General features: G+C 41.4%; 1 protein-coding gene across 1 annotated transcript in view; it reads left to right on the forward strand.

Moving 5' to 3' along the window:
- Window positions 1-21542, forward strand: part of shank2b (SH3 and multiple ankyrin repeat domains 2b) — a 167922-nt gene that overhangs the window by 3465 nt on the left and 142915 nt on the right. The window contains exon 2 of the mRNA XM_071344081.1: window positions 13097-13191. The gene's annotated coding sequence lies outside the window, so the exon portion shown is untranslated. The remainder of the gene's footprint in view (window positions 1-13096; window positions 13192-21542) is intronic.

Genomic DNA, 21542 nt, shown 5'->3' on the forward strand with positions numbered 1-21542 from the left:
TCGAAAACAAAACGTTTGTTATTTCAGTGAAATACGGAACCGTTCGGTATTTTATCTAACGGGTGGCATCCCTAAGTCTAAATATTCCTGTTACATTGCACAACCTTCAATGTTATGTTATAATTACGTAAAATTCTGGCAAATTAGTTCGCAACGAGCCAGGCTGCCCAAACGGTTGCATATACCCTGACTCTTCGTGCAATGAACACAAGAGAAGTGACACAATTTCATCTGGTTAATATTGCCTGCTAACCTGGATTTCTTTTAGCTAAATATGCAGGTTTAAAAATATATACTTCTGTGTATTGATTTTAAGAAAGGCATGGGTGTTTATGGTTAGGTACAGTCGTGCAACGATTGTGCTTTTTTCGCAAATGCACTTTTGTTAAATCATCCCCCTGCGTTGCATCGATTATATGCAATGCAGGACACGCTAGATAAACTAGAAATATCATCAACCAAGTGTAGTTAACTAGTGATTATGATTGATTGTTTTTTATAAGATAAGTTTAATGCTAGCTAGCAACTTACCTTGGCTTCTTACTGCATTCGCGTAACAGGCAGGCTCCTTGTGGAGTGCAATGAGAGGCAGGTGGTTAGAGCGTTGGACTAGTTAACTGTAAGGTTGCAAGATTGAATCCCGGAGCTGACAAGGTAAAAATCTGTCGTTCTGCCCCTGAACAAGGCAGTTAACCCACCGTTCCTAGGCCGTCATTGAAAATAAGAATGTGTTCTTCACTGACTTGCCTAGTTAAATAAAGGTGTAAAAAAATTGTTTTATTTAAAAACGATTTCCGATTGTTATGAAAACTTGAAATCGGCCCTAATTAATCGGTCTTTCGAATTAATCGGTCAACCTCTAGTGTGGACCATGATAGATCGTTAGTGATGTGGACAGCGTGGAACTTGAAGCTCTCGACACGCTCCAGGACAGCCCCATCGATGTGACATCGATGTGAATGGGGGAGTGCTCAGCCCCTCCATTTCCTGTAGTCCATGTTCAGCTGGACTGGAGGCGGCCTGTCAGGAAGTCCAGGATCCAGTTGCAGAGGGAGGTGTTCAGTCCCTGGGTTCTTAGCTTAGTGATGAGCTTGGAGGGCACTATGGTGTTGAATGCTGAGCTGTAGTCAATGAGCGGCATTCTCACATAGGTGTTCCTCTTGCCCAGGTGGGAGAGAGCAGAGAGAGTGCAAAAGGAAGCAAGTTATCTGTGGATCTGTTGGTGCGAATTGGAGTGGGTCCAGGGTGTCTGGAATGATAGTGTTGATGTGATCCATGACCGGCCTTTCAAAAAATGTCATGGCAGATGTGAGTGCTATGGGACGATAGTCCCCAGCCTTGTGAATGTTAACCTGTATTCACTATCTGTCCCATCATTATCTAAGCACAAATAAGACAACTGTACAATCTTTGAAAAAAAGGTGTTATCTAGAACCAAAAAGCCATTTGAAGAACCCCTTTGGTTCCAGGTAGAACCCTTTTGGGTTCCATGTAGAACCCTTTATACAGAGGATTCTACATGGAACCCAAAAGAGTTCTACCTGGAACCAAAAACGGTTCTCCTATGGGGACAGCCGCAGAATTCTTTTGGAACCCTTTTTTCTAGGAGTGTATACCAACACCACCCTTAGGATACTAAATACTTTAGTAATCCCTGAGGGGAAATGTGTTAATTTGGTTACTTATTTAGTACTGTACATATCCTTTGCATTACGTTTTGAACATGTCCCAACTATATATACACATGAATGTTGTAGCATTTAAGCATGACCATCAACAATTAAAGGAAGGGAGCAGTACCTGGCTTTAGTACAGGGAGTCAGCACAGCAGAACCTGGTGTTAGGAACATCCTTCCTCTGTTAGATACATTCACTCACTCAGGAAAGTGTGACCCACTGGGCAAAAACTGGTTGAATCAACGTTGATTCCATTCCATTTCAACCCCCAAAAAATCTATGTAACAATGTTGAATGAATGTGGAAGTCTGAATGGAATCAATGTTGGAATCAATCGATTTGCAAATAGTGATCAACTTAAGGGGAAATTAAAAAAAAAATTCAACCAACTTTTAACCTAAATCCAATGATTTAGGTTCTTGTTAATTTCACATTGAATTCACGCTGGTTGACAACTCAACCAAATGTAAATCGAATAGAGACGTTGAACTGCCATCTGTTCTCAGTGGGGTGTTTCTCCTTTGAATGCACATATCTGGTTTACTTCCTCTAAGTCTACTATTCCCAGCAGACCATGCAGCCTACCAGGAATTCACAGTACGGCTATAATTGATTTGTATCTTCAATGAGTTTTTAGGACAGCAGCATTTTTCAAGCATGCGATATTATGCAGGCGAGACGTTTTTTCCATCACTGTTATACTGGTGGAAGGTCCTATGGGGTCTCCAAGCATGGCCTCCATAGCAACGGAGGCAGAGAGGAGAGAGTTTTACGGGATGGCACTTTTAAATCTGTAGGAAATCCTGGTGGCTCTGCATCGCTGTGACAAACGGATGGATGTCACACCCATCACCTGACCTCCACAGCAACATAACTTATAAGGGTTTCCCCAGCAACACTGGATGCTTTCTATCATATAATATAATCACACAATCTAGATACTCCTCCACATAGACCTACGGTCCATAGTGAAAGTCTGCACATCCCTTACACTAGTCTTCACATTTTGCTGCCTTCAAATGAAATCCAAAAAGGGAATAAATTCGATTTCTTCCCTGCTGATCTACACAACGTACTCCACATTATCAAAGTCAAAGAACAGTTATATAATTTGTTTATAATGAATGTCTTGATTGGTTATTGTACATCAGTAAAAACAAAATCTAATTCAATCAATTTTTGATTACATTTTTAGGCAGCAAAATGTGCAAGGGGTGTGTAAACTTCAACTAGGCACTGTAGGTCCTCCACAGCTCACTTAGATGCCCTCAGACAGAATAAGGTTTTTTCCCCACCCCAATGGATGCTTTCTTTCTACCATACAAATCTAATACATCTTCATCGCTCCGTTATACAGAGACAATATACATGTGGTTACCTTAGTTGTCACAGTCCAGGGCCCAGATTCACATAACCTTCTTAAGAACAAATTTGTTCTTAAACCTCTTAAGGATCGGCCCCTTTTTTTCAATTGTTCACCTAAAATGACATACCCAAATCTAACTGCCTGTAGCTCAGGCCCTGAAGCAAGGACATGCATTTTTTTGGTACCATTTGAAAGGAAACACGTTGAAATTTGTGGAAATATGAAAGGAATGTAGGAGAATATAACACATTAGATCTGGTAAAAGATAATACAAAGACAAAACCAACTGTTTTTATTTTATTTTTTTGTACCATCATCTTTGAAATGCAAGAAAAAGGCCATAATGTATTATTCCAGCCCAGGTGCAATTTAGATTTTGGTCACCTGATGGCAGCAGTGTATGTGCAAAGTTTTACACTGATCCAATGAGCCATTGCATTTCTGTTCAAAATGTTGTATCAAGACTGTCCAAATGTGCCTAATTTGTTTATTAATAACTTTTCATGTTCAAAACTGTGCACTCTCCTCAAACAATAGCATGGTATTATTTCACTGTAATAGCTACTGTAAATTGAACAGTGCAGTTAGATTAATAAGAATTTAAGCTTTCTGCCAATATCAGATATGTCTATGTCCTGGGAAATGTTCTTTACTTACAACCTCATGCTAATCGCATTAGCCTACGTTAGCTCAACCGTCCCGCAGGGGACCCACCAATCCTGTTAACTGCCATTTTTCCCTTAACTACAGACTTAAGAAAGTTAGGCAAAGTTGTTATTCCTCAAAGGTTATTGGAAAGGTTATTGGAAATGTTATTGCGCTATTTCTTATGTTTCTTCTTAAGCAAAAAGTTAACAAGAAATTCGATTCTTGACAAAGTTATTTGAAATACCAAGATAGCTAAACCGTTGTCACGCCCTGATCTGTTTCACCTGTCCTTGTGTTTGTCTCCACCCCCTCCAGGTGTTGCCCATCTCCCCCACTTATCCCCTGGGTACTTATACCTGTGTTCTCTGTCTGTTGCCTGTTTGTCAAGTCAACCAGTGGTTTGTTTCTCAGCTCCTGCATTCCCCAGTCTTTTTTTTTCTCTCGCCCTCCTGGTTTTGACCATTGCCTGTCCTGACTCTGAGCCTGCCTGCCTGACCACGCTGCCTGTCCCTTACCCTGAGCCTGCCTGCCGTCCTGTACCTTTGCTCCACCGATCTCTACCTGACCTTGAACCTAACTGCCGTCCTGTACCTTGGCCTCTACTCTGGATTATCGACCCCTGCCTGCCTTGGCCTGTCGTTTGCCTGCCCTTGTTGTTTCAATAAACATTGTTACTTCACACAGTCTGCACTTGGGTCTTACCTTGATTCCTGATAACCCTTGTCTTAAACTCAGGGCAGTGAGAGAAAAAGCTCATGAAAGCAATTGAACATGTTCAATTCACTCACAAATTTGATCAGAAATGTTCAGTATTTATTATTTTAAACCCTAGAACATGTTTTAGAACATTAATCTCAGTAAGAAATATGCTAACATGATTGCCATTGATAGCTAGTTGAAACGGTTGCCTAGCAACACACATGTTAAGAATGATTTGTACGAATATATTTGAGAAGTTCATAAGAAAACTGTTGAGGAATTTCACTTGCGAACTATCTTTTTTTTTCTCTTCATAAGATGGTTCGTAGGTTTTTGCGTAAGAAGTGTTTTGTGCCCAGTACTCTAACCAGCCCCACCACACAACACACACACACGACAGGCTTAATACATACAATATAGTCACGCAATGTAGCTCTTACATACCTCCATAGTTTCCATCCTACAAGACTTCCTTTGCCACAGCAGGGTAATGTAATGTTGCTATTGAAGGAAGAAGGAAAGAGCTGATCAATATTTTAAGTGGAACTGACAGCTTCTGAACTCCTTTGCAGATATGAAATAATCAGACAACCATATCAGTGAAAAATATCAAATTCCCAGTTTATGCTTCAAAACCAACTTTATGAGAGGTTTTAAAAATAGATACAGTAAGGCATTGTTGGCAGAATAATATAATTAATATAATTCACCAATACATTTTTTAGTAGTCCCAAAAATATTGCTATCAGGTTGTAAATCACAGCTGGCCTGGTACATTGTTTGCTGCTGCCACCCATTCGTGATGCACCGTTTCAGATTCAATGACTCAATATTTTGTACAAAAACAGACGACTATAATTAAGGTTGGGAATGTCAATACAATCAAACTAGCAAGGGCAATGATCACAAGTCTGTCATAACGTGGGTAATAAGCTAGCGCACATGTGTCAAACACAAGGCCCGCGGGCCGAATAGGACACACAAGCGAGTCTAAATGAGTCAACAGCTGAGTCATATACTTTACGAAATGACAGCCTGCATAGGTGAATTCAACTTGAACAATTGCGCTGCTTTCGTGTGTCCTGTTTACAGCACTGCAGCAGAGGGAAAGTGTACAGGCACATGCCACAGTCCTAGCTAGGCTACTAAAATGTTGCAGTCTACCTTCGGTTTTTAAAGCTCGACAATGACTAAGCAAAAAACTAAACCTGCAACAAAATGCAGAAGTGAAACATGTAGGCCTGGGGTGTCAAACTCATTCCACAGAGGGCCGAGTGTCTGCAGATTTAGTTTTTCCCTTTCAATTTAAACCTAGACAACCAGGTGAGGGGAGTTCCTTACTAATTAAGTACATTAGGTACAAGGGCCTAGGTTGGCTACTCAACTACAATACATTTTGAGTACATCACACAGCAATGCTGCATTCAACTGCACCAGTGATCCATGCAGTGCACAAAAAATAAAAACATGTTTTAAGTTTTAGTGTTACAACAACTTATAGTGAAGTTTTTGTTATTTGGAGTTTTTGATTAGGGTTGCAGCATATTATGCACATCTGCAGGCTAGCAGAAAAGGCTGGACAAATACTATTTATCTCTGTTGTTTTAACATGTTCAAATGCTATATACAGCATCCTATGTACAGTGCATTTCTAAAGTATTCAGCCCTCTTGAGTTTTTTCACATTTTGTTTTGTTACAGCCTTAATCTAAAATGGATTAAATAATTGTTTTCCCTCCTCAATCTACACAGAAATACCTTATTTAAGTAAGTATTCAGACCCTTTGAAATTGACCTCAGGTGCATCTTTTTTCCATTGATCATCCTTGAGAAGTTTCTACAACTTGATTGGAGTCCACCTGTGGTAAATTCAATTGATTGGACATGATTTGGAAAGGTACACACCTGTCTATATAAGGTCCCGCAGTTGACAGTGCATGTCAGAGCAAAAACCCAGCCATGAGGTCGAAGGAATTGTCCTTAGAGCTCCGAGACAGGAATGTGTCAAGGCACAGATCTGGGGAAGGGTACCAAAACATTTCTGCAGCATTGAAAGTTCCCAAGAACACAGTGGCCTCCATCATTCTTAAATGGAAGAAGTTTGGAACCACCAAGACTCTTCCTAGAGCTGGCCGCCCGGAAAAACAATCAAGGGAGAAGGGCCTTGGTCAGTGAGGTGACGAAGAACCCAATGGTCACTCTGACAGAGCTCCAGAGTTCCCCTGTGGAGATGGAAGAACCTTCCAGAAGGACAACCATCTCTGCAGCACTCCACTAATCAGGTCTTTATGGTAGAGTGGCCCGACGGAAGCCACTCCTCAGTAAAAGGCACATGACAGCCCACTTGGAGTTTGCCAAAAGTCACCTAAAGGTCTGGTCTGATGAAACCAAGATTGAACTCTTTGGCCTGAATGCCAAGCGTCTCATCTGGAGGAAACCTGGCACCATGCCTACGGTGAAGCACGGTGGTAGCATCATCATGTTGTGGGGATTATTTTCAGTGGCAGGGACTGGGAGACTAGTTAGGATCGGGGAAAAGATGAATGAAGCAAAGTACAGAGAGATCCTTGATGAAAAGCTTCTCCAGAGCGCTCAGGACCTCAGACTGGGGCAAAGGTTTACCTTCCAACAGTACACCGACCCTGAGCACACAGCCAAGACAACGCAGGAGTGGCTTCGGGACAAGTCTCTGAATGCCCTTGAGTGGCCCAGCCAGAGCCCCGACTTGAACCCGATCGAACATCTCTCGAGAGACCTGAAAATAGCTGTGCAGCAACACCCCCCATCCAACCTGACAGAGCTTGAGAGGATCTGCAGAGAAGAATGGGAGAAACTCCCAAAATACAGGTGTATTTGTAGCGTCATACCCAAGAAGATCCGAAGCTGTAATCGCTGCAAAAAGGTGCTTCATCAACGTACTAAGTAAAGGGTCTGAATACTTATGTAAATGTGATATTTCAGTTATTATGGGGTATTGTGTGTAGATTGATGAGGTTGATGTGGGGAAAAAACAATTGATTACCTTTTAGAATAAGGCTGTGACTTAACAAAATGTGGAAAAAGTCAAAGGGTCTGAATACTTGCTGAATGCACTGTAAGTGGACATTATAAAGGGACATATGTTTTCAAATAAAACAATGGCCAGTTTGGGTTGCAGTTGCACTTCTTTTGTGAAAACAAATAGGCTTTGTCTGGTCCTCAAATTCGTTGTGTTTTTTCAATATGGCCCATGCGCTGATTGAGTTTGACATCCCTGGGCTAGCGTATCTATTTTTGTAACTAGCTATTTATTTAGCAAGCTAAAAACACAGAGCCTAATGTTAGCTAGCTAGATAGTTGCTGGGAGGGTGTTTTTCGTTGGTTACAGCTGCTGCAGGTGTAATTTGGTTAGCTTGCAAGAAATGTGAATCGCTTTGCTAGCGAGCTAGCTATGCTGAACTTTTAACGACTGTTATCCACAGTTAGCATATCTCTTAGTTGTCAATTAAATGTATTTGGCATTAATCAAATGGGTGGGCTGGCAGCCAAGTACCCATTCTGTTTTCTGGACAAGCACGCATTGGTAGGCAATCTGCAGAAGGACGAGCAGGCTACTATTCCCCATCGTTTATCAGTGCAATTTTGACACCCAACTAGCTGAAAAAATTTGAGAGGGTTCCTTCTTTAGATTTTAGCTCATCTCGCTCTGGCTAGCGTTAGTTGTTCATCTTGTTGTTGTTGATGTGCATAGGCAACTGAGGGAGAGAGAGCTTACCTTTTCATGGTCGTTTGATCAATAGGATTGTGAAGGTTCCCAAATGTAAGAGGATTTGGTATGGTATTTACATATTTCCAGAAATCCATTCAGGTGTATTTTGTGGTTTTTGTTTCTAATGATCTAAAGTTGCTACTGCCTGTAAACACACAGTTCAGTTCAAAGTGACTGATGGCAGGCCCTTGTTGCAAATTGCTTATTTGCATATAGGCCTACTGCCTCTCTGATTGGCTTGGGCGCACCAGTCTGCATAGACTCCGGTCCTGGACAGGGGTGTGTCTATTAATTGTCCAAATGCACGGCCGGTTTCCCACTCTATATTGCTATAGAATGTCCACAAATGCCTTACTATACGTAATTCTCAAACATTCTATGAATTTATGAAAATGTGAAAATTGCCATATCTATGTGCTAGCTTGTCAGAAAATGGTCATATTCTTCATGGGGGGTGTATATGAGCAGATGTTAATAACATGTTGCTAAAATGCTGTAAGTTCCACTTTAAATCTATTAATAATCTCATTCACCACACTCCTTATCAATAATGCAAGATAGCAGAGCAGATGAACAGATCCATAGATCATCTGGATGGAGATGAGAGCACTGTCTAAAGCTGCTGTGTGCCTCCGATGGGTAAGGCTGTGCTGGCTGTGGTGTTCTCTTTTCACATTGCCCTTTCCAGCACAGTTCCAGCAGCTATGTGTAGTATGAAAAGGGTGTAAACCTGTGCGCCTCACATGGGCAGAGCTGTTTCAGCTGGATCCTAGACCCAGCGCGGTAGGTTGCTCATGCTCCATAGCAGACCTGGATTCAAATAGAACAGTCAAAAAAAACAACCCAACTGGCACTCCAGTTGGTACACTGAACGTATAGAAGTATAGTGGTAACTATAACAGCCATGCTCACAGGGAGCAGGCTCTTCTCTGTTCTCTGTGCATAAAAACAATAATATATATATATATGTTTTGTCATTTAGCAGAGGCTCTTATCCAGAGCGGCTTACAGGTGCAATTAAGACAGTGTTTCCCAAACTCCGTCATGGGGACACATTTTGGTTTTTGCCCTAGCAATACACAGCTGATTAAAATAATCAAAGCTTGATGATTAGTTGATTATTTGAATCAGCTGTGTAGTGCCTGAACAAAAACCAGTGTTCACCTCTTGGGGTCCCCAGGACCAAGTTTGGAAAACCCGGAATTAGGGTTAAGTGACTTGCTCCAGGGCACATTGACAGATTCTTCAACTATTTGGCTTAGGGATTTGAACCAGCAACACTCTTAACCGCTAGGCTACCTGCCACCTACCTGTTCTCCACTTAAGTGAGTATTATAGTGCGATAGAGAAGAGTCTAATCTAGAGCCAGATAGATAGATAGAAGGTATAATATAAAGCATAACCACAGAGACACAAGAAACTCTGTGTTTAAATCCACTCTCATCTCATCGTGATACCCTGGCTTTCCTGGCTCTGGCAATTCCCTTACACTGAGAGAGGCTTATAAATTATTCATTACCCTTTTGTATCCATCGGACAGTTAATTTCACCTGGCTGAGTGTCTCCATGTCTCCGGATTGACTCTTGGACTTGGGTCGCAATTCAGTTATGTTTAGTAAAGTAACGGGCTGGTGGATCTGGTTCCTGAGATTGACAGGAATGGAGATGAGCGTAAATGTGTTTCTCTTGATATCAGGGATTTACTCAGGAGAGTGGAACATCATTAGCCTAGTTCCATATTTGTTTGTGCCGCCTTGGCAACTCCTATGGTCACGGCAAGACGGCAAAACAGTTTTGGGACCAGGCTAGAACGCAGATGGAAATGTTGTGTAGTTCTGTGTTGACTGGACATAATCCTATGTTTCAGCTCTTCTGAACATCGCAGCCCACTGCACAGCATAAGCCCCTAAGTCAAGGACCCCCCCCTCCTCGCCCCCATTGATTTTGTTAGTCAGTCTCACTCAGATATCACATTAAAAACTGTAAACATTTCTCTCCCCCCTATGACAAAATGTGTAGAATTTCAGAACATTTTCTCTAAAACAGCTCATTTTCCTCTCAGCCCCGTTGTAAAACTAGTAGAATTGTATGAAATTACTTATGAAATTGCAACATCTTCTCTCAGCCAAATGGCAAAATGTGTAGAATTGTGGTGGTCAACTGCGGCCGCTCACGATGAGTTCAGATGTTTTGTGTCCCCCACCCCCATCAAAGTTGCCCATCCCTGACCGAGGTATTACGAATGATTGACGGGCACACTTTTAAGGTGGACAGCCTTTTCTAGCAAACTAAACTATTAATTTGTTCAGCCAGTGATGCGTTAAACTGTTCAACCAACAGTATTGGCATTTTACACACCCATCTGAGACCAAGACGTTCCGACCGGCCTGCTAAACAATCCTATGTGTGTTGCCCTATTTACTGTGGCATAGCTAGTGATGCTTTCCAGTCGTCCACAGGAAACAAACTGACTGAGAAGCTAGATCATTAGGCCTCCATCCACTGTGACACCGAGTGATGTTTCTCCCTAACACTGCCTGCTTCGTCCAGAATACATAAATACGGCCTAATTCACTGAATATCGTTAGCACGGAGAAGAAATACAGTATTTGATATGGGTTTGTGCTTCATGAAGGCCTGGTTTCCTGATTGGTATTTTTGTCTGTTTTGTGATAATATTGAGTTTAAGAAAAAACATGTTGGCAGTCTCCTAATTTTTTTTTTTTGGGGGACGCGTGGTGGAAATTAGGTCTACATTGTTACACAGTTGCGCTGTTAATGTGAGCCACATCTAGTCCAACCTTCCTAAAGACGGTGTCCCAATCAGTGGGTCTGAAATAACAGCGGTGTCCATTGCTAATGGGCCATGGTTAGAACGCTCTCCTCTCTGATTTGAGTGTCTTTTTCAGTGGCTAAACCCATCACTGTCCTCTTTGTGGTCCTAAAAAGATTGCTATTACATTGACATTAACCCCTAAGGGTGATTTGCAGCTGGATAGCATAGCACATGTACTGAATGCTATTTTCTTAATGTATTTATTTTGTGAAACAGAAATGAGTTGTGAATATACCGTGGTATGAAATGTATGTTATATCGCCCATTCCTATGTGAATTACAGAATTGTTTACAGTATGTTAGAGGTCCTTGACAACTCTGCCCTGATTCAGGCAGTCAGACGGATGATGGACGCTAAGCCAATATGTCAGACCATCTGGAGTCAAGGTGTTCAGGTGCCGGATTGGACAAAAGTTCACTCTGGGAATGCAAAATCGCATAATTTCTCTCCTTACAAAACATGTCAAAAATTATTTCACATTGGGAACTCCCAAGAGTTCCTTCCCAATTCCACCTTTGGTTGTGTTCCTCTGGTACACTGGAGGTTTGTTCACCTTAATATTATTGAGTTACTCCCTCTGGTGCTGCCCCTGGCCCTGATCCTAGAGGACAGTCAGGGCCACACTGTTGACCCTGTGTGACAGAGAGGTCCCTGGTGCTCGACCTCACTGCAGGGTAATGACACCAACAGGGACACAGTAGATCTTTAGAACAGCTCACTGTAGAGGAGACTGTACACTCGACACTGTAGAACAGTTGCAGTGCTATACACCAATCACAGTAAGAGGTATAGTCACTGAGAGGTGAAACTGGTCCCTGGATACAGCAGAGTAGAGCCTCCCAGGGATGGGATGTTATGGTCCCTGACCGTGTCAGATTGGCATTTTGGAGTGTTATATCCTCTCTTGCATGACTGAGTTAATTACAGAGTCCCAGTTTGGCCAGCTGATCCCCATCCCATCCACTGGGGCTCTCATTAGAGCTCAGTACACAGCAAATGGGCTAGATGCAAGACTGACCGGGACTTAAAGTACAGGGTTCGGTTATAGTGCACACTTTTGATCTGATCATACTGCATGAATAGACAGTTAGAGATTTTGAATAAGGTCTGCCTACGGCGCTATCCGAATTCACTTCAAAGACGAAATCCATATCTTCTTGCATTACGTGTCATACTTCTAGCTACCTTGGGTTCGACATTTTGCCAATGGTTCTGTCTGGCATTGGCTTTCACTTTGCAGAGATTCTTTCCGGGCCGGGCCCAGCATGCTTTAACAGTGTGCTGGAACACCCATGTAATATCTAAGGTATATCAGACCTGCTGCGCTAGGCCTCTGTTTAATTGCCTCCAAGACCCTATAGGCTAAATAAGCGTTAAACAAACCAACATGATACTTCCTTCCTTCTGGGTCTAGTGTGTCTCATGGTGATTCGAAGGGGTCTGTGTGTGTGTTTCCGTGGTGATTGGAGGGGTCTGGCTGGAGGAAGGAGGAAGTGGAGAAAACAGACAGTCATGATGAATGATGTGGCTGTCTGGAGAAGATGCTCTAGGGAGGTAATGTGCTGCTGGAACACTTTTTATGGAGCTAGTCATTTTTCGATTGTGGCTGTGGCCTCGTCTGGACTGGACTTGATTGAGGGAGAACCACAACGTAGAGTGTTTACTGGATCACAAAAACGACTGTGAAGTCACAACGGTTTGAGCTACAAACTATTATGACCCCGCTGTGAAAAGCTGAGACTCTCTTCTCATGTTTTGCTCTACAAACTACAAACTCCACGCAGTTGTCACTGACAAGTTGGATATCCATTTCCCACTGAGAAAACAATTTCTGTGCTTACAACATTCTTATAAATGCATTTTTCATCAGGTTTTTGATTCGCGGACCTTACTTGTTTATTGGCATTTGTCAATAAAACTCACGAATGCAACTTTTTATATCAAATTGTTTTGTGCTCTACTTGAAAAGAACATGGTAAAACACTTCAATGTGAGGCTAAATACGATTGCAGAGCAAGCGTATGAATGAAAGTAGTGCATTTCAGCGTTTTCACTGTAGGAGGCCTCGGACAAATTGCGTTTTTTAAGATGCTATCCTCACGCTGCTATTCTCTTATTGCAGGATGGATTCCACCACTTGGTACTGCCAAGGTCATGGCATTTGATTTCAAGCTGTCCGTCAGTTTCTCGGCTGTCTGAAAACAACAAGTAGAAAAGGTGAGCTTCTGATCTGCTTCTTTTACTTCACAGCTCCGTTTTAAATTACATTTGTGAGCGGTGATTGAGAAACGCTCAGCACAGAGCCATAAAAGGGAAGTCAAGGACAATGAGAACCCGGCATCACAAAGCGAGAGAAATGGGCAGGAAATGAACTAAAGGAAGGATAGTAGAACCATTTTATAACACACAATGACTCGGGTCTCAGTTACTGTGTAAAGTGGAATCAGTCAAATATAACCCGTAAAAAAATCTATCCTACATACAGCATTTTCTATTTGAAAAACTTCCCTGTTAGACAGAATTAGGGTTCTGTAAAGCATTATTGTACAATGTATTTGGAAGCATTATCAATATCTAATTTTAATGCAGTGCATCTGCGATATCTGATGTCATGCGACGGGAGCGCGAGCGCGCACACACGTCACATGACATCAGATGTCGCAGATTTTGGTGGTCAGATTTGAGGAGAGCGCTGGATAATCCAAAATGTTCCCAAACAGGTATTTCAATACATCCATATCCAATGATCAATGCCTTTCTCTAGGTTCTATACCAATGGCCAATACTACATTTCCAATATATCAAAAGATAATATCACATATCATTATTTGTTAAATATGTAGGCAATTATGGAAACACCCCTCAACATCACTACTGAGCACGCGCACCTGACGGATAACTTTGGACATCACCGGTGGTGGTGAGGAGACCTAGAAATCGACGATCGATTATGCGTTCACATGCTACCAGGTAGTTATCGGAAGTTCGTAGTTTATTTTGAAATCTTTATTTTTTTAAATGTTTTATTATCAACAACAAATCAATACATAAAGTACATGAGGGAACACAAGTATATATAGATTATATACAATGGACAATCGAGCTAGGGGGTACAAATATCACATTACAATTACACAAGGACCTTAAGGGACATACATACACTTACAATTCTAACAGCTTTTTTGTTAGTAGAGTATTTAAATGTCTTAAAATACAGTTCAATTTATTTTTGTAGAGTAAGAAAATTTGTTTTTTTGTTTGTAAATTTACATTTGTGTATATGAAATTTGTCCAAAAGAATAATGAAATTAATTACGTAAAAATGTTTCAGCTTATTTCTATCGTATGTAAAGAATCCAAACAGGACATCTCTCCACAATAGTGTAAAATCTTCATAAATGTGTTCAATTATAAACCTACTGATGTCTTGCCACAGTTTTCTTACATGCATACAATGCCAAAAAAGATGCAACACTCTTTCTGGGTGGTCATTACAAAAGGAGCAATTTGAGTTGATGTTTTCCTTAAACTTCTTCATATAGTGGTTGGCAGGATAATATTTATGAATAATTTTAAAGGAAACTTCCTTAATTTTGTTAACAAGTAGGTATGTGTGTGGCAACATCCAAACTTTTTTCCAACAGATATTATCAATAAATCCATTCCAATAAGGCATGACATAAGGTATAGATACAACATCCTGCTGAAACAAGGTTCGTATCGCTCTGTTGTTGAATGGACCAAAAGAGAAACAAATCTTTCCTACTGATGAGTCAACAGGGTCAATAGAAGGTAGGTTCTGAGGGTCAGGTCTTGACACGTTCCTGAATAACATAGCAACACCTGAGGGAATGGCATCTAAAACAATTGCAAAATCTTTAGGTGTTACAGGGACCTTGTAAAGTGATAAGAATTCCTTATAACTGAGTAAAAGACCCTCTGCATATACCTGTTGGCTCACCAATAGGATATTATTTCGGAACCAATATTCTAAAAACAAAGAAGTATTTTTATACAATATATCCCGATTATTTCATATATAGTGTGGAGAAAAATTATGTTTATAAATTAAGGACCATGATAAGAAAACCTGCCGATGAAAAGCAGAAAGTTTCACTGGAACTTTGTCAATATTATAATTGCAAAACAACATGAAGTTAAGGCCACCAAAAGTAGAGAAGACATGATGAGGAATAAAATTCCATATAGAAGTGGGTCTTCTTAGGAATTGTTTTATCCAATTGATCTTAAAAGTATTATTTAAAGTAGTAAAGTCCAGAAAATTCAGTCCACCATTCTCATAAGTGTTCATTACAACAGTTTTCCTAATGTAATGGGTACGGTTTCTCCAAAGAAAGTTGAAAAGCAGCTGGTCTATCTCCTTGCTTATTTTACTGTCAAGATATAAAGATAGAGCGCCATATGCTAGTCTAGAGATACCTTCGGCCTTGGTTATTAGGACTCTACCTTTTAAAGATAAGTCCCTCTCTTTAGCCATTGATTTAGCTTCTTCTGGGGTTTTTTAATAAGAGGGTTAAAATTTAGTAAGCCTCTAGGCTTCTGGTCCTTTGTAATGGTTATGCCTAAATATGTAAGTTCTTCTTTTACTGGAATACCACAATATGAAGGTGTTCCACAATCTTTGACAGCTATGAGTTCACATTTATTAATTTTAAGATATAGACCAGACGCTTTGGAAAAGGATTGTATCACATTGATCGATATGGGAATTTGGTTAGCGTCTTTCAAAAAAGTGTAGTATCATCAGCCAGCTGGCTTATAATAATTTCTTTACCAGTTATGGAAATACCTTGTACAAGACTATTATTTAAAGAATTTGCAAGAAGTTGGGTGATTAATAACCCCCCCCCCGCCCCCCAAAAAAAGTTCGTAGTTCCAACTGAGAAGTTTCACTTGAATGACGCTCTCAGTCGTAATTTCAAGTGGGAAACTCAGAGAAAATGTTGTTAGCCGAGTTGCCGAGTTGTGAAGTTTCGCCACTGACCTTTTACCTTTTCGACAAGTCTGTTTTTGACAACTACAAACTCATCAATATGCATTATCAAATCAAATTGTCACATGCGCTGAATACAACAAGTGTAGACTATACTGTGAAATGCTTACTTACGAGACCTTAACCAACAATCCAGAGTTTTAAAAAGTAAGTAAGAAAAATGTGCTAAATAAACGAAAGGGGAAATAGTAACACAATAATATTTCAATAACGAATATGGGTACCAGTACCGAGTCAATGTGCAGGGGTACGGGTGACTCGGGTTAATGTAGGTAGGCGTAAAGTGACTATGCATAGATAATAAACAGAGAGTAGCAGCAGTGTATGTGAAGAGTGTGAAGGAATGTGAATATATATGTGTGTGTGTGTGCAGGGTGTCAATATGCAAGTGTGTGTGTGTGTGTGTGTGTGTGTGCGTGTGTGTGTGTGTGTGTTGGAGTGTCAGTGTACTATGTGTGATTGTGTGGTTAGTGAGTGAGTCCAGTGAGTGTACATCGAGCCTGTACAAGAGAGTCAGTGCAAAAAAATTATAAATAAAATAAGAGGGTCAATGTAAATAGTCCGGGTAGCCATTTGATTAACTGTTTTTCAGTCTTATGGCTTGGGTGTAGAAGCTGTTAAGGAGGATTTTGATCCCAGAATTGGCGCTCCAGTACTGCTTGCCGTGCGGTAGCAGAGAGGACAGATTATGGCTGTGTTCGAATACCCATACTAACATACTGTATACTACATACTTAATGAGTATATGCTACATACTATATACTATTAGTTCATTTTAGTATACTGTAGCAAACTGTATCCTTTCAGTTGAGCATACTAGCGTAGCGCTACGCATGTCTACCTGAAGTTGATGCTGTTGCTATGCAACCTCTTGCTAGCTTGTTAGCATAACAAATTACTAGCTAGACATTTTTATGACATCGGGTGTGTTCGTAAATTCAATCTGGAGTGCCATTTGGGCATTTGAAAATTCAGAGTGTTGTCAGATTGTCCATAATGTAAATTCTGAGCGTTTCCCCTCTCAGAGCGCACACTGGAGGGCACATTGGCCAAGGACTAGGGTTGATCCGAGCGTTCTGACCATCTTAACGTCAGTCAAGCACACGTCACAAGCTAACTGGCTAGCTACTTCCAGGCACAAATGAGAGAACACCTCACTCTTACCATTTTACTCGCCATAGCAGAGCTGGTTAGGCTGTTTTCATGTTATCCAGAGCTTTGATGACTGTAACTGTGCTGCTGGCGAATTGGAGTTGATGACCAATCGGAGTTGGTCTAGGGTTTCTGAGATGATGGTGTTGATGTGAGCTATGACCAGCATTTCATAGCTACAATGCTACGGGCAGTTGACATTTAGGCTGGTTACCTTGGCGTTCTTGGCACAAGGACTATGGTGGTCAGCTTGAAACATGTAGGTATTACAAACTGGGTCACGGAGAGGTTGAAAATGTCAGTGAAGACACTTGCCAGCTGGCCAGGGCATGCTCTGAGTTAGTTTGTCTAAATAAACGTTGTTGTACAATTAAAGGTCAAAAACACTACATTTCAAAACAGTCAGCAATAATCTAATGAGTTCAGGGCTTGTGAAGTTATACAAAGCGTAAATTCGGAAAGTATTCAGACCCCTTGACTTTTTCCACATTTTGTTACGTTACAGCCTTATTCTGAAATTGATAAAATATTTTTTTCTCTCATCAATCTACACACAATACTCAATAATGGCAAAGCAAAAAAAAAGTGCCAATGTATTACAAATTTAAAACTGAAATATTACTTAACTATTTAGACCCTTTACTCAGTACTTTGTTGAATCACCTTTGGCACGAATTACAGCCTCAAGTCTTCTTGGGTATGGTGCTACAAGATAGGCAAACCTCTATTTGTGGAGTTTCTCCCATTCTTCTCTGCAGATTCTCTCAAGCTCTGTCAGGTTGGATGGGGAGCGTCGCTGCACAGCTATTTTCAGGTCTCTCCAGAGATGTTCAATTGGGTTCAAGTCCGGTCTCTGGCTGGGCCACTCAAGGACATTCAGAGACTTGTCCCGAAGCCACTCCTGCGTTGTCTTGGCTGTGTGCTTAGGGTCGTTATCCTGTTGGAAGGTGAACCTTCGCCCCAGTCTGAGGTCCTGAGCGCTCTGGAGAAGCTTTTCATGAAGGATCTCTCTGTACTATGCTCCATTCATGCTCCAAAACATCCCCACAGCATGATGCTGCCACCACCGTGCTTCACCGTAGGGTTGGTGCCAGGTTTCCTCCAGATGTGATGCTTGGCTTTCAGGCCAAAGAGTTCAATCTTGGTTTCATCAAACCAGAGAATCTTGTTTCTCATGGTCTGAGAGTCCTTTCGGTGCTGATCTGAGCCGACTCAATCCTGTCTTGGAGCACTGCAGACAATTCCTTCGACCTCATGACTTGCTTTTTGCTCTGACATATCCTGTAAACTGTGGGACCTTATATAGACAGGTGTGTGCATTTCCAAGTCATGTCCAGTCAATTGAGTTTACCACAGGTGGACGCCAAACAAGTTGTAGAGACATCTCAAGGATGATCAATGGAAACATGATGCAGCTGAGCTCAATTTCGAGTCTCATAGCAAAGGGTCTGAATGCTTATGTATTTGCTAATATATATTTTCGCTTTGTCATTATAGGATATTGTGTGTAGATTGATTTATCCATTTTAGAATAAGGCTGTAACAAAATGTGGAAAAAGTGAAGGGGTCTGAGTACTTTCTGAATGCACTGTAAGCCTTCCACAGCCATAAGACCCATTAATCATTTATTTTATTTTATCAAAATAGTTGAACCTGCTTTTTTGATGTTGCAATAATCACTGATCTGGCTTTCAAGTCTGTCTATGAAAATGCCCTTTTTTTGTTACGAATTGAACTAGAACCACATTGACTAATAATGACTAACTTCTTGTAGCAGGCGTTAGGCTATAGAAAATGAACACAGGTCTCATCAACAATCTCTCAAGCCCACGTGCTAGTGATTAGCCAGCTAATCTTTATATTTCAAGTATAGTCAACTTGGATATTTGCTAGCTAACAAGGTTGGACAGTTGAACTGTTATGAAAACACCCTTCTGTCTGTCTCCAACTGTTTGAAAGGCATGTTAGCCTGTCCACTTTGTTCAGATGTTGAAATCAAATGGCCTACCTTGTTTCTCAGAATGAGAACGAGTTGCCAATTCCTTATACAATTGTGTTTTATGCTTATTGCACATTTATAAAACAGACTAGACAACTAGTATAGCAGTCTTTGGCTAAAATGCTGCTAGCGGTACGTGGTACCCCAATGCTGTGCACGACAAACTGGGCATTCATTTTCCAGAATTAATGCTCATTAATACTCTCGCTTTAGTAGTGTCTGCTCTGCGCACAATTTCAGTAGTTGAGACATAAAAAGGGTATTGTTAGAAAAGTTCACTTATCTATTACAGTAAAAAATGTGTTTCGGTGTCCATATGACCGATTCTGTTGGACCAAACCTCAAATGCAAATAGCTGAAATAGTTGAAACCGCTTGTAAGAGAGGAAGGTCTCTTAACTTTGTTGAGAGGCAGGGGGAGGGGCTTGGTGTGTGTGTAAACCATAGAGGAAGAGGCGAAGCGAGAGGTTTCAGTCTCTCTAAAGTAGGTCCAAAATAAGGCCAATGCGTTTCTATGGACTTATTTTGAACCTTATTAACGTGTCGTCTGCCTTCCGCCTTTGGGACAACAAGTACCATCGATAGGGCGGAGACGTGTATCTCGTCATTATATACAGATCGCTGGTGTAAATGGGAAGGTGCACACAGCACAAAGGGGCGAAGGGAAGGAGACCAAAAATACAACATGAGAACAAGCAGACATAAACGCTCATAAAAACAAGAGCCCAACTCTGAGTACGCGTCCTGAACTCAGGCGAGCAAAACCTTGAGACTTCCTTAATATTAGAGATTGTTCATGAGTTGTTGTTGACAGAGAATAAGAGAATTGTTCTGACTTCAAAAGCACAATAATGATGGATTTATGGTGCCGAAGAACATGGCTGATGTTTTACATTCTCCCAACCAATTGTGCAATCCTGTTATTATTTTTTGGGCATTTTGAGTAACTTATTTTTTAACTTATTGTGTACATAATGTTGCTGCTCCCGTCTCTCATAAAATCGATTTCTCACCGCACACTGGAAGAAGCTTTTTCCTTTAATGAGTCCAATGAGAAGGATATCCTGCTTTCACTGGAACAGGCCCCGATCCACGCCTTTTGCGTGAGGAAAAGACGCCGGAAAAGGGGACGCAGATCGGGGATCCTTCTGAGAATCCGGAGGCGAGCGAGCAAACTCCCAATGCCTTCCATTCTTCTTGCTAACGTGCAGTCTTTGGAAAATAAAATTGATGATCTACTATTAAGATTATCCTACCAACGGGGCATTAAAAACTGTAACATCTTATGTTTCACTGAGACGTGCCTGAACGACGAAACGGACAATATAGAGCTGGCGGGATATTCCATTCACCGGCAGAACAGAGACGCTACCTCTGGTAAGACGAGGGGTGGGGGCGTGTGTCTTTTTGTCAATAACAGCTGGTGCGCGATGTCTAATATTAAAGAAGTCTCGAGGTATTGCTCGCCTGTGGTAGAGTGCCTTATGATAAGCTGTCGACCACGCTATTTACCAAGAGAGTTCTCATCTGTGTTATTAGTAGCCGTCTATTTACCACCACAAAGCAAAGCTGGCACTAAGACCGCTCTCAACCAACTCTATAAGGCCATAAGCAAAGAAGAAAATGCTCACCCAGAAGCGGCGCTCCTAGTGGCCGGGGACTTTAATGCAGGCAAACTTAAATCAGTTTTACCACATTTTTACCAGCATGTCACATGTGCAACCACAGGAAAACATTTTTAGACCCCCTTTACTCCACACACAGAGATGCATACAAAGCTCTCCCCCGCCCTCCATTTGGCAAATCTGACCATAATTCTATCCTCCTGATTCCTGCTTACAAGCAAAAAATAAAGCAGGAAGTACCAGTGACTCGCTTAATACGGAAGTGGTCAGACGACGCGGATGCTACACTACAGGATTGTTTTGCTAGCACAGACTGGAATATGTGCCGTGATTCATCCAACGGCCTGGAGGAATACACCACCTCAGACAGACATCGGCTTCATCAATAAGTGCATCGATGACGTCGTCCCCACAGTGACTGTATGTACATTTCCCAACCAGAAGCCATGGATTACAGGCAACATCGGCATCGAGCTAAAGGCTAGAGCTGCCGCTTTCAAGGAGCGGGAGACTAATCCGGACGCTTATAAGAAATTTTGCTATGCCCACAGACGAACCATCAAACAAGCAAAGCGTCAATACAGGATTAAGATTGAATCGCACTACACCGGCTCTGATGCTCGTCGGATGTGGTAGGGCTTGAAAACTATTACGCACTACAAAGGGAAACACAGACGCGAGCTGCCCAGTGACGCGAGCCTACCAGACGAGCTAAATGCCTTTTATTCTAGCTTCGAGTTAAGCAACGCTGAAGCATGCACGAGAGCACCAGCTGTTCT

The sequence above is a fragment of the Salvelinus alpinus genome, chromosome 15 (genome assembly GCF_045679555.1).
Source record: "Salvelinus alpinus chromosome 15, SLU_Salpinus.1, whole genome shotgun sequence".
Classification (NCBI taxonomy): domain Eukaryota; kingdom Metazoa; phylum Chordata; class Actinopteri; order Salmoniformes; family Salmonidae; genus Salvelinus; species Salvelinus alpinus.